Genomic DNA, 13,079 nt, shown 5'->3' with positions numbered 1-13,079 from the left:
AGAGTATCTCGTCAATAGTTTTACATCCTCATTGAAGACAACTTTGGATGCTGTAGCTCCTCTGAAAAAGAGAGCTTTAACTCAGAAGTGCCTGACTCCATGGTATAACTCACAAACTCGCAGCTTAAAGCAGATAACCCGTAAGTTGGAGAGGAAATGGCGTCTCACTAATTTAGAAGATCTTCACTTAGCCTGGAAAAAGAGTCTGTTGCTCTATAAAAAAGCCCTCCATAAAGCTAGGACATCTTACTACTCATCACTAATTGAAGAAAATAAGAACCCCATGTTTCTTTTCAGCACTGTAGCCAGGCTGACAAAGAGTCAGAGCTCTATTGAGCTGAGTATTCATTTAACTAGTAATGACTTCATGACTTTCTTTGCTAATAAAATTTTAACTATTACAGAAAAAATTACTCATAACCATCCCAAAGACGTATCGTTATCTTTGGCTGCTTTCAGTGATGTCGGTATTTGGTTAGACTCTTTCTCTCAGATTGTTCTGTCTGAGTTATTTTCATTAGTTACTTCATCCAAACCATCAACATGTCTATTAGACCCCATTCCTACCAGGCTGCTCAAGGAAGCCCTACCATTATTTAATGCTTCGATCTTAAATATGATCAATCTATCTTTATTAGTTGGCTATGTACCACAGGCTTTTAAGATGGCAGTAATTAAACCATTACTTAAAAAGCCATCACTTGACCCAGCTATCTTAGCTAATTATAGGCCAATCTCCAACCTTCCTTTTCTCTCAACAATTCTTGAAAGGGTAGTTGTAAAACAGCTAACTGATCATCTGCAGAGGAATGGTCTATTTGAAGAGTTTCAGTCAGGTTTTAGAATTCATCATAGTACAGAAACAGCATTAATGAAGGTTACAAATGATCTTCTTATGGCCTCAGACAGTGGACTCATCTCTGTGCTTGTTCTGTTAGACCTCAGTGCTGCTTTTGATACTGTTGACCATAAAATTTTATTACAGAGATTAGAGCATGCCATAGGTATTAAAGGCACTGCGCTGTGGTGGTTTGAATCATATTTATCTAATAGATTACAATTTGTTCATGTAAATGGGGAATCTTCTTCACAGACTAAGGTTAATTATGGAGTTCCACAAGGTTCTGTGCTAGGACCAATTTTATTCACTTTATACATGCTTCCCTTAGGCAGTATTATTAGACGGCATTGCTTAAATTTTCATTGTTACGCAGATGATACCCAGCTTTATCTATCCATGAAGCCAGAGGACACACACCAATTAGCTAAACTGCAGGATTGTCTTACAGACATAAAGACATGGATGACCTCTAATTTCCTGCTTTTAAACTCAGATAAAACTGAAGTTATTTTACTTGGCCCCACAAATCTTAGAAACATGGTGTCTAACCAGATCCTTACTCTGGATGGCATTACCCTGACCTCTAGTAATACTGTGAGAAATCTTGGAGTCATTTTTGATCAGGATATGTCATTCAAAGCGCATATTAAACAAATATGTAGGACTGCTTTTTTGCATTTACGCAATATCTCTAAAATTAGAAAGGTCTTGTCTCAGAGTGATGCTGAAAAACTAATTCATGCATTTATTTCCTCTAGGCTGGACTATTGTAATTCATTATTATCAGATTGTCCTAAAAGTTCCCTGAAAAGCCTTCAGTTAATTCAAAATGCTGCAGCTAGAGTACTAACGGGGACTAGAAGGAGAGAGCATATCTCACCCATATTGGCCTCTCTTCATTGGCTTCCTGTTAATTCTAGAATAGAATTGAAAATTCTTCTTCTTACTTATAAGGTTTTGAATAATCAGGTCCCATCTTATCTTAGGGACCTCATAGTACCATATCACCCCAATAGAGCGCTTCGCTCTCAGACTGCAGGCTTACTTGTAGTTCCTAGGGTTTGTAAGAGTAGAATGGGAGGCAGAGCCTTCAGCTTTCAGGCTCCTCTCCTGTGGAACCAGCTCCCAATTCAGATCAGGGAGACAGATACCCTCTCTACTTTTAAGATTAGGCTTAAAACTTTCCTTTTTGCTAAAGCTTATAGTTAGGGCTGGATCAGGTGACCCTGAACCATCCCTTAGTTATGCTGCTATAGACGTAGACTGCTGGGGGGTTCCCATGATGCACTGTTTCTTTCTCTTTTTGCTCTGTATGCACCACTCTGCATTTAATCATTAGTGATCGATCTCTGCTCCCCTCCACAGCATGTCTTTTTCCTGGTTCTCTCCCTCAGCCCCAACCAGTCCCAGCAGAAGACTGCCCCTCCCTGAGCCTGGTTCTGCTGGAGGTTTCTTCTTTCTTCTTCTTGGGATTTTTACGTAATTATTGTATGGCCTTGCCTTACAATATAAAGCGCCTTGGGGCAACTGTTTGTTGTGATTTGGCACTATATAAATAAAATTGATTGATTGATTGATTGAGATGGCATTCCAGTGGAGGCATGGAAATGTCTTAGAGAGATGGCAGTGGAGTTTCTAACCAGATTATTTAATAAAATCTTGGAAAGTGAGAGGATGCCTGAGGAGTGGATACGAAGTGTGCTGGTTCCTATTTTTAAGAACAAGGGTGATGTGCAAAGCTGCAGTAATGACAGAGGCATAAAGTGGACCAGCCACAGCATGAAGTTATGGGAAACAGTAGTAGAAGCTAGGCTTAGAAAACAGGTTTGTTTAGTTTGCAAAAAACTAAGCAAATGATAAAAACCGTCAAGAACGGCAGCAAAACGAAATATGAATGAATTGAGGTTTTCTGTGGTATTCGTTCAAATTTTTCAACAGTTTAAAAATCCTGACGAAGCACAGCGGGGGCTGTGGTCTGAAGGTCTTAGGTGCCTCAAGGGGCAGTAACACTCAAACACCATGGTGGACACCAGTGGTCAGGGAAGCCATCCGACTGAAGAAGGAGTCCTTCCAGGATGTTACCTCGAGGACTACGGAGGCAGTTGTAAGGTAGAGAGATGACCGAAGGGTGGCAGCCTCTGCTGTGGGGGAGGCAAAGCAGCGGATGTGGGAGGAGTTTGGAGTAACCATGGAGAAGGACTTTCCGTTGGCAACAAGGTGCTTCTGGTGGACCGTGAGGCACCTCAGGAGGGGGAAACGGGGAACCACCCAAACTGTCTGCAGTAAGGATAAGACTCTGTTGATGGAATCTGACATTCAGGATGGAATCTGATGCTGGAAGGAACTCTTTCAGGAGGATGTAATCTGGCGCTGGAACGACCACTTTTAGGAACTCCATCAGACTGGAGCACCCTCTTTAGTAGGGGCAGAGCTGGAATCTGATGTGGGATTATCGTCAATTTCCCTGGTGGAATTCCCTGATGTAGTCAAACAATTCTGCAGCGACAAAGCCCCGGGTGTTGATAGGATCTGTCCAGAAATGCTGAAGGCTCTGGTTGTGGAAGGACTGTCTTGGATGAGACATCTCTTCAACACTGCATTGAGATCTAGGACAATGCCTAGGGAGTGGCAAACTGGGGTGGTGGTCCCCATAAAAAAAGAGACCAGAGAATGCCAATTACAGGGGCATCACACTACTCAGCGTCCCTGGCAAGGTCTACTCCAGGGTGCTAGAAAGGAAGGTTCAGCCGATTCTCGAACAGTCAACTGAAGAGGAACAATGCGGGTTCCGTCTCGGTTGTGGAGCAACCGACCAGCTCTTCACTCTCCCCAGGATCCTAGAGGGGGCCTGGGAGTATGCATATCTAGTCTACCTGTGTTTTGTGGACTTGGAGAAGGCGTATGATCTAATGATACTGTGGGAGGTGCTGCGAGAGTATGGAGTGAAGGAGTCCCTTCTCAGGGCCATCCAATCTCTGTACTCAACGAAGCAAGAGCTGTGTTCGGGTGCTTGGCAGTAAGTCAGACTCGGAGGGTTGGCCTCCACCAGGGCTGCGCCTTGTCACCAATCCTGTTTGTGATATTCATGGACAGGATATCGAGGCATAGTCGGGGGAGGATTTCAGTTTGTTGGGCTCAGGGTCTCATCACTGCTTTCTGCAGATGATGTGGTCCTGATGGCTTCATTGGCCTGTGACCTCCAACACTCACTGGATTGGTTCACAGCTGAGTGGAAAGTGACTGGGATGAGTATCAAGACCTCTAAATCTGAAGCCATGGTTCTCAGCAGAAAACCAATGGATTGCCTACTCCAGGTAGGGAATGCGGTCTTGCCCCAAGTGAAGGAGTTCAAGTACCTTGGAGTCTTGTTCACGAGTGAGGGGACAATGGAGAGTGACAATGGGGTGGTATTGCATTTGCTGTGCCGTATTGTTGTGACGAAAAGGGAGCCAAAAGGTAAAGCTCTTGATGTACTGGCCAATCTTTGCACCTACTCTCACCTATGATCATGAGGGTTGGGTCATGACTGAAAGAACTAGATCGCAGGTACAAGCGGCCAAAATGGGCTTCCTTAGGAGGGTGGCTGGTGTCTCCCTTAGAGATAAGGTGAAAAGCTCGGTCATCCGTGGGGAGCTTGGAGTAGAGCCACTGCTCCTTCGCATTGAAAGGAGCCAGCTGAGGTGGTTCAGGTATCTGGTAAGGATGACCCCTGGGTACCTCCCTAGGGAGGTGTTCCAGGCGTGTTCATCTGGGAGGAGACCCCGGGGAAGACCCAGGACTAGGTGGAGAGATTATATCTCCACAGTGGCCTGGGAATGCCTCTGGATCCCCCCGTCAGAGGTGGTCATTGTGGCCCGGGAAAGGGAAGTCTGGTGTCCCCTGCTGGAGCTGGTGCCCCCACGACCCAATCCCGGATATACAGTTGCAGATGAGCAAGTGATTAAACCTATTGTCAGAGATTTGGGAAAAGCAGGTATCCATCTTCCTGTACTGGTATCCGAGAGACTTCAAAGGCTTTCAAATTAAGCTATTCATTAATTTTCCATTATGTGCTAATCAAGTCTCTCAACAAAGTATCTATCGCCCAGATGAGATAGCTCCATACGTATACCGGGTTCTGGTGGTGACAAGGAGGATGTAAAGGTGGATGGAAAGGTGAAATGGGTTTAAAGGAAAAGATGCCATCGGCCACTTCAAGCTGGCTCAGAGGAAATGAATAATCCACGCATGTCGTGGGGGCTGGCGGTCCTCACTCTGCTGCTGCGGTGGTTTAACACCCAGAAGGCCAAGGTCTGGTCAAATGACCAATCTACCTCTAAAGTCCACGGATAGTCAAATGACTCCAAGATCCCCTGTGGAGAGCTACTTCTGTTATGTAAACAAGGAAGTCTCAGAACACCTCAGGGGAGGGGCTGACTTGGCTAGCCACATTCTTGTGTTTGCATATTTGCTGTCTGAAAGGGCTGCTGATTTGTGCTTAGGTGGATAAATAACTTTACACTGGGGGAGAGATGAAATTTTGTTTTCTGAACTGTATTGAAATGTACCAAAAAACACACCAAAAGAAATCTTTGTTTTCTGAATTGTATTGAAATGTACCAAAAAACACACCAAAAGAAAACTTTGTTTTCTGGATTTTATTGAAATGTACCAAAATGTACCAAAAAACACACCAGAAAACCAAAATATATACAATAGGTACAGGTTACAGTCACTCACAATGACTAACAGTCCCCACACTGTTATTATGTCATTATGTCCACATGATGACAGCAAGCAGACACACATGCGTCACAGTGGGCAGTTGTTAGTCCATGTCTATCCAAACACAGTACATGTTGTCCAGCTGGGACATCCAGAACGACAGATCTTTCAGCCGCTGTGGTGCACAAATAGTTGTAGCAATAGGTGTACTAGGCAGCTGTAATTTTACACGTTTTGCACACAACTCCTGCTTCATACACAGCCCTTTCAGCTAAGCAGGCAAGTGACTCCATGATCCCCTGTGGAGAGCTACTTCTGTTATGTAAACAAGGAAATCTCAGAACACAAAGACAGCAAATATGCAAACACAAGAATGTGGCTAGCCAAGTCAGCTAGCCAGGGTCATTTGACTCTCCATGGGCTTTATGCAAACACAAGAACGTGGCTAGCCAAGTCAGCTAGCCAGGGTCATTTGACTCTCCGTGGGCTTTACAGGTAGAAGAGAAAAGCTTGGACCTCCGAGTGCTAAGGAGATCTGGGGTGATCCAAACACCTAAACACCTTGGAAGAGAATAAGCCAGTTGATAGATTCGTCATAGCTGGCAGGAGGTCTGACCTGTCATTCCAAGTGAACGAACACTCACAAAAAATGAACTCTGAGAAAGGAGCAGTGGGCACACTAGTGCCTAACAGCATTAAAAGAACAGCGAGCACTTCGGTACTTAGCAACGATAATGGAACGGTGAAGTTTGGCTTCATAAAGATGAAGTTAAAAATAAAAAGATTATTGAACAGGTACATGCTAAACTATATCCTGTTCTTTGTCCATGCTGAGAGCAATGTAAGGAGGATGAGAGGTACATCCGTGTGGGTCCTCAACCCAACTCTCAGATCTATGGCCCTCTTCTGTGGCCCCACACTCCTAGTCTTCACTCCTCTCGGGTGCCTGTCGTCCCATTACACCTGCCACTCCACGCAATGGTAAGAACTATTCTTTATATCCTTTTATATTTTTAATGATGAATTGTTTTTATAGTATTGATGGTCCACATCACACACCTTGTGAGAGATCCTCATCCCAATTATGAGGCAGCCGAGGGTGAGTCCTTTTGATAATGGTGCAAATGATTTTGGTACTGATCAATGTATTCTTGTGTATTACGGAGGAAATGCGCCTGAGGAGGAGAGGACTGGCAGGGGCGTGGTTGCGGCATCAGGGGAGGAGAGCAGTAAGGATGGAGGGGAACAGCATGACAGTGGCTACAAATGTATCAAACATGAACATTTAGGCAAGACACTGCAGGGGAGGAGGAGATGACAGAGGAACCAAACCAGATTGAGACCATCCTCCAGCATTCCTTCCTACTAAAAGAGTCATGCACATGCGCCACACAAACATACATAAACATAGAAAGTGCTATTTAGTCTATTCACTTGTTTAAAGGTATAGTCACCCACGTTAATCACATGAATAGGGTTTTGAATGAATAAAGGTTGATGGTATTGATTTAACCGCACCTACATCTTTGGAGCACTTACAGCTCAATGCAACATAATAATTAGCAATAATTTTAATAATTATTTTCAATCCTGAGTGTGTAATGAAATCATTTTGTGCAAGATTTGAATTCTATGGCCCTGTCACACTAGAGTACGAATGCCATACAAATCACATGAATTGGAAAAAACAAACAGAATTTGGGCTGCATTCATATGAGACAGACATTTGTACAGCCGTGTACGAATGCTGTTGAATACCCAGAATGTCGTTCAAAGCAGGCTCAAATGAACTGCGCACATTCGGAGAGCAGAAGCTCATGGAGCTGCAGGTTGTACAGCTTGCAGAGTGCATGAAGGGGGGGGGGGGGGGAGCATGGCAGGGTGAGCACTGTGGTCTGCTCTTTTGAAGACCTGCCATGTCACACTGCTGGGTGTCGAATGACGTCCAACCCATTGACCATGTAAACCAGGATCCCCTGACCATTGCATCAGTGGATGGCAGTTGTGACTGGACTATTACAGACATCTGCTCACCGACGTACACACCCACAGCTGTTATTACCGGCAGGGGTGAAAGCAACATTAGATTCTTGCAGGAACTGTGCTACTCAAAAAAGTTTTTTGCTCGTGCACTTTGCGCACTCGCATATAAAACTGCCGTGCTCAACCGGTCGATCGAGAGTGAAAAACAAATCTGTCAAAGGAAATGAGAGGATTTAGTGCTGCTATAACAGACTGGTGCAGAAGGTGGCAGCAATGCACCAATAAGGATGCCAGCTGTCGTTAAACGCCATAGAAGAAGAAGAGCTTCTTCAATGGTGGAGGAGAAGAATACAAAAATTATCATTTTTATTCTGAGCGGGAGGAGGGGGCCAGTCTGGTCTGTGTAAGCCTGATCCTGTCAGATCTCAGAAGCTAAGCAGTACAGGACCTGGTTAGTACTTGGATGGGAGACCTCTTTGGAACACCAGCGGCTGTGTGCGTTTCTCCAGGTAATGCTGGAGTTGCGTCAGGAAGGGCATTCCGGCATAAAACCTGTGCCAAATACCAATGCGGATCTGGCTGTGTCTGCTGTGGCGACCCCAAACAGAAAAAAAACAAAACAGGAGCTGCCAAATGGACAACAATTCTGAGCGGGAAATTAAAGAATTTCTGAAATGTTCAAACCATGCTGAATATGCATAGCTTTTAGATTTGAAAACAAGTTAAAAAGCAAGCTACAGCTATCAAGCAGATTGCAACAGTGCGACCGGCAGAACTTTCCACACATGGACACAGAACTTAAGCATTAGGACAAAGACTGTGGAGACTAAAAGTGCACATTATGATGATCAAGTGCATAGCATTTTGTCAGAATTTCACAGGTGCGTTGCTGACTTTGTATCCATTGAACCTGTTGTCAGTTTTCTCTGTTTTCCATTTTTGGGAAAATATAGATGTGGACTATAGAATGTCCAAAGTGTCATCATTCTTCAACCTGGATAGCTGAGCTATTGAGAATGAGATCCTCACACTAACAAATGACATTGCCCTCAAATCCAGAGCACGCCTGACATGAGTATCCAATTCTGGAATCTAATGCAGAAAGAGTGCCTGAGTGCCTGCTTACAGCTGGTACTCAGCTCCCACTGTCCGGACTATGAGAGACTAGGATCCTCCTCTCATTGCCAGAAGACCCACTAAGGTAGGGAACAACTTTTCCAACTTGAGGCCAGTCCTAGGCCTACTTGTACTTATTCTTTTTACCATACACATTTACTTCAAGAATGCATTATTAATGTTAAAACTTTATCTTTGTGCCAAAAAATTGTGTTATTACATCGGTGCACAAAAAATTGCAGCTACGGTATGGCGTTCGATATGGCTTGGTAGATCTCGATACACTGTCAACTTTAAAAGTAGATCTCGGTTCAAAAAAGGCTCTTAACCCACCTGTGGCATTGAGGAGAGACACTCGACGGGGGAATATTTATTATCAGCTTTAGGATGCAGGCAGGATTACTTTGTCCAACACCTTTCAGCCAAGCTGTAATCATGAGCCACGCGGATTTGTCGAATTGTTCCATGCTACAGAGTTTTCCGAGAAGCAGCGAAGAAAGGTAACACCAAGAAGCTGCACTCTCCGCTGCAGAACATGACAAACGGCGAATTCAACTTCAACTCTGGCAACATTTCCTGTGTGTTCGTTTTGTGAATTGTTTTGTAATTTGTGTCTGTAGCATGGCCCAAGCACAGGGTCACCCCTTTGAGTCTGGTCTGTTTGAGGTTTCTTTCTCAGAGGGAGCTTTTCCTTACCACTGTTGCTCTGAGGGTTGGTAAGGTTAGACTTTACTTGTGTGAAGTGCCTTGAGGCAACCTTGTTGTGATTTGGCGCTATACAAATGAAAATAAAAATAAATTGAAAAAACTGAAATTAACTCCTTCGGCCCAGAAGGACAGATGGCGCTCCACCAGTCTGTCATTGACAGGAACCTGGAGCTGGTAAAACTGCTGGTGAAATTTGGAGCAGATAACCGCCTGGCCAACACAGAATCGTGGAGAAGTCATTTATAGGTACACAGCTGTGTCAGATTTAAGGGGGGGGGAAAAAAACAACATTGTAACCATCACCACCACCAACCACTGCAAAGAAACCAAACGCAATACTCTTTGTGCTATCAAATCCAAAACATGGCACTGCTTTTATGCAGCGCTTCTCTGCGGAAATTTCAAATAAATAAAACAAAACAGTGACACCGGCCAGTTTTGTCAACACTGAAGTTTTTCCGCTAAATGTGTGTCAACTCCAATTGTGCGCTCCACTCCAGTGGGAACCGATCTATGTGTATGTGTGCGTGCATCAGCGTGGGCGCATTTGGAGTCCAGAGCGCAGATGGCCCCCTTTTCACCCTCCAGTCTCCTCTTCCCCAGCGGGGGTGCATATTCAACCTGCCATCTTTCATTTTTTCTGTCTTTTAAGCTTGTTCTATGTCACAGTCAAACACGGCACCTGATGCTCAGCATTACAGTGACAACCCGTTCAGCCATGCACGGTGCAGCGCAGCTCTGAGACTCACTAGCTCGCTGCACAGCTCACCTGAACAGGCTGTTACAGAAACATGGTCATGCCCTCTCATGGGTTACATAACATATGTGAATTAGAATCATCATCTTAGCTGTAACATCACGTGCACCTGTGTGGTGCCCTGCCCCACAACAAATCAAAGGCTCTGCGTGGTGTGCCACTTACGCCCATAATGTGCATGATATTACAGATCACATGTCAGAGGATGTATCTATAATATCATGTTAACATGGCTGCTAGATGCCATACAGATGGCTGCGCATCAGCGCAGTATCTGTGATCATAGCGTAATGTCCAAAATGAGCATGATGTCAGACATCCATTGTCAGTCCACCTCATGTGTCGGGATGTATCTGTATTATCATGTTAACACAGCTATTAGACCCTGAACAGATGGTTGAGCGTCAGCGTGTCACAGAGATGCACGGACCGCACAGTGTATTCTATGCGACTGCGCAATGTTCATGTCTAGTGCACATAATGATAGCGTGCCACAGACTTTGCACATTACATATTTCCTTTGCGTGCCCCAAACATTATGCACCGGTGGTGGTGGGGGTGTCGTCAACCACTGTTCGAATATTCCCCAGTTCGAATGCAGCACGAGAGAGGTGTGCATATTCTCTACATTTGTGCTGGCTGTGCAAATTTGGCGGATTCTGTTAAGTGCGACACAAATGCTGTATGAGGAATTCAAACGCAGCTCGAATTGCATGAATGTTCTTCGAACGTCCATTCGTACGGCATTCATGCTCATTCGTGCTCTAGTGTGATGGGGAAAACAGTCGAGACATTCAGCCAGGATTTGCCGTGCTCGACCAATTCGTACAGCCCCTCGAACGCAGTTTGAATGGTTTGAATTACGTATGAATTGCTATACGAATGTCATACTGTATTCATACAGTAGTCAGAATGCGGTACAACTGCAACTCGCCTGCCCTTCGAACCTTTTGCAACACGAGCGCAACATGAATGTAGAGTGCATGTGCTCTGGATGCACAAATGTCCCGAATCTTGTACGAGGTGTTAGAGTGCAGATCAAATTTGCATGACTGTCTTTGGAATCCTCAATCGTATGGCATTTGGTCTCAGCCATGGTCTAGTGTAACGAGGGTACTAAGGTGGTGGAATCTTGCATGATGGAAGATTGTTTGATCACTTGCTTGTCATTTCACTGTCATTGTTTACTTTTATTGTCACATGAGGGTAAGAAGGTAGAGTTCTTTTGCTCCATTGCTGGATTGGCTGCAAGGCAGTGGAGGTGTTGCTCTGTACCTTCTGGCTCAGTGTCTTTGGGGTACATACTCACAACTAGTGGTATTGGTAAGATGTGATGTATTATTATTATTATTAAGTGTCAGTTTGGAATAGGTGTTTATGTACCTTGGAGGAGCTGCGAGGCAAGGGAAAGTGTGTGTGTGGCATTTATAAAACGATGCAGAATAACCGCCCTTAATTTTTCTATACCTTTGTATGACTTATGTTTTCTTACATCACTTTGACTGATTTTGATGTTTTTGTTTTATGGACTACATGCCAGGTAATTACTTATGCTGGATTATTAACTTGGGTTTGATTACTTCAACTACTTACGTATTTGGCGTTTGTTAATTGATTATTGTTACATTTGATATATGGTAGTGGTAGTGTTGGTGTCAAAAAAACAACAACAACAACAACAACAAAAAAAGACGGGGGATCTGTAGAGGAAAAATGTATGTTTTCCTCATGTCTGTGAGGCAGGACGTACCAGCCCAGGGTCATCCCCATCCTTGTTGATATAATAGGTTGTGTTTCTCCAATTTTACGACTAAGCATCTAATGATGGTCCTGATTAGCTAAAGGCCACGTTTGTATTATGATTTCCTTTTTGTTATGGTGGAGGTCCTTAAAATGGGTCTCTGAGAATGGAAAGACAGTATGGTCTGTCGATACACTGCTTGCAGTGTCTTTTCTGCGTCTTCTCCAGATGCATCTGTCTCTGCTTCAACCAGAAATAAATCAATATGTCCAACTCCTGATTGCTCCATCACTGTTGGTCTCATTTTGTGCTGGAGCAGGCCAACGGTTACAAATACCTTGGTATTCACCTTGATGACAAACTATCCTTTGCTTTTCATGTAGATGCTGTGTGCAAGAAGGCTCACCAACGTATATATTTTTTTAGGAAGCTGCAGAGTTTTAATGTTAGGTCTTTTATGCGAATGTTTTATTCTTGTTTTATCGAGTCTTTTTTTTAACCTTTTCTTTATTTGCTGGTTCGGCTCCCTTAAAAATGAGGACTACAAGGCATTGTTAGACTGTGTAACCTGAATAACTTGGTGGCCCTACACCAAACCAGATTGTTAACTAACGCCTGTTTAATCATCAAGGACCAGAGCCACCCTTTGGCTCGCTGGTTCCAGTTACTTCCACTGGGTCACAGGTATGTCCTGCCAAAATGCAGCACTAACAGATATAAGTTTTCTTTTGTCCCTGCTGCCATTTCCCTGTTAAATAAGTGATCTGTCATGTCTTTTCTCTGTATTTATTATTACAGTTGTTGCTATCTGTATGACTGTGGCAGTGACTGTTTCACTGCTGGCTGCACAAAAATTTCCCCATGGGGATATTAAAGTTTTTTTTTTTTTTTTAACTTGAACATCATCACAGAAATTCCACAACACTGTGCAAATATATGCATCTGCAATATTCTCTGGAAATGTTTTCTTGCTGTTTATCTCAAGTACAGAAGCACTTCAAGATGCATTTTGTAGATGATTACTGCAACAGCAAGAAAGACATTTATGCAAAATTTCTAGATCAATTTGTTAACATATCATTGCTTCAAAATCATGTGATCACGTTCATTTCGGCGCCTCGCATCTGTGTGTCCCCTCACTGTGCATCACTGGAACACCTGCTGTGCTTATGGCACACAGGCAGAGTGTATTGTGAACAGGCTGTACACCTCTGCATGCAGACTAAAAA

The 13,079-nt window shown here is 43.9% G+C and overlaps 1 protein-coding gene across 3 annotated transcripts in view; it reads right to left on the bottom strand.

Moving 5' to 3' along the window:
• gtpbp3 (GTP binding protein 3, mitochondrial) overlaps positions 1-13,079 on the bottom strand; it is a 135,816-nt gene that overhangs the window by 75,256 nt on the left and 47,481 nt on the right. The window lies entirely within an intron of this gene.

Source organism: Thalassophryne amazonica, chromosome 10, assembly GCF_902500255.1.
Source record: "Thalassophryne amazonica chromosome 10, fThaAma1.1, whole genome shotgun sequence".
Taxonomy (NCBI): Eukaryota; Metazoa; Chordata; class Actinopteri; order Batrachoidiformes; family Batrachoididae; genus Thalassophryne; species Thalassophryne amazonica.
Note: the sequence above shows the minus strand (reverse complement) of the source record. Positions and strands in the feature narration are given on the sequence as shown.